This window comes from Apium graveolens, chromosome 10 (genome assembly GCF_009905375.1).
Source record: "Apium graveolens cultivar Ventura chromosome 10, ASM990537v1, whole genome shotgun sequence".
NCBI classification, from domain to species: domain Eukaryota; kingdom Viridiplantae; phylum Streptophyta; class Magnoliopsida; order Apiales; family Apiaceae; genus Apium; species Apium graveolens.
Genome location: NC_133656.1, coordinates 48,571,102 through 48,571,956, shown reverse-complemented (window position 1 = coordinate 48,571,956; position 855 = coordinate 48,571,102). Strand labels below are relative to the sequence as shown.

Genomic DNA, 855 nt, shown 5'->3' with positions numbered 1-855 from the left:
TGAGCATTGCTCCAGCTGAAATTTGGATGATTGCGGTTGTTGCGATAATAGGTGGCTGGCACAGGTTGTTGCGATCGCTGGAAGTTTCTCACGAACTGAGTTGATTCACTAGAAATTGCACACTGATCAGTCTCATGGGCACCACTACAAAGCTCATAGACACAAGTGATTTGATTAACTCCATAATTAGCCAAAGTGTCCACCTTCATTGTCAAAGCCTTAAGTTGGGCAGCAATAGCAGTTGCTGCGTCCAACTCTAGAATTCCTGCTACTTTTCCCTGAGTCAGTCTCTAGGAAAGATTCTGGTACTCATTGGCAGCCATCAGTTCAATAAGTTCATAAGCTTCATCATAGCTCTTAGCCCACAAGGCTCCTCCTGATGCTGCATCAAGCATGGGTCTAGAAGTAGGACTCAATCCATTATAGAAACAGTTGATAATCATCCAATCAGGCATGCCATGGTGTGGGCACTTCCTTAGCATTTCCTTATATTGATCCCAAGCCTGACACGGAGATTCTCCAGTTTGTTGAGCAAACTGAGTAAGAGCATTCCTGATTGCGGAAGTCTTCGCCATGGGGAAGAATTTAGTGAGAAACTTTTGAGCGAGATCTTCCCAAGTGGTGATAGATCCTGCTGGTAGAGAGTGTAACCACCACTTTGCCTTGCCCCTCAAAGAGAATGGAAAGAGACGTACCTTGATAGCATCTTCAGTCACATCATTGAACTTGAAAGTGTCACAGATCTCGATGAAATCCCTGATGTGCATGTTGGGGTCTTCAGTAGGAGAACCCCCAAACTGAACTAAGTTCTGTATCATCTGGATCGTGCTTGACTTGATCTCAAAAGTGTTAGCC

The 855-nt window shown here is 44.7% G+C and overlaps 1 non-coding gene across 1 annotated transcript; it reads left to right on the top strand.

The window, feature by feature from the left end:
• The first annotated feature begins 453 nt into the window (after window positions 1-453).
• Window positions 454-560, top strand: LOC141694934 (small nucleolar RNA R71). The gene has a single exon (XR_012564213.1). It is a non-coding gene; the product is annotated as a small nucleolar RNA R71 (small nucleolar RNA).
• Window positions 561-855: the final 295 nt, after the last annotated feature.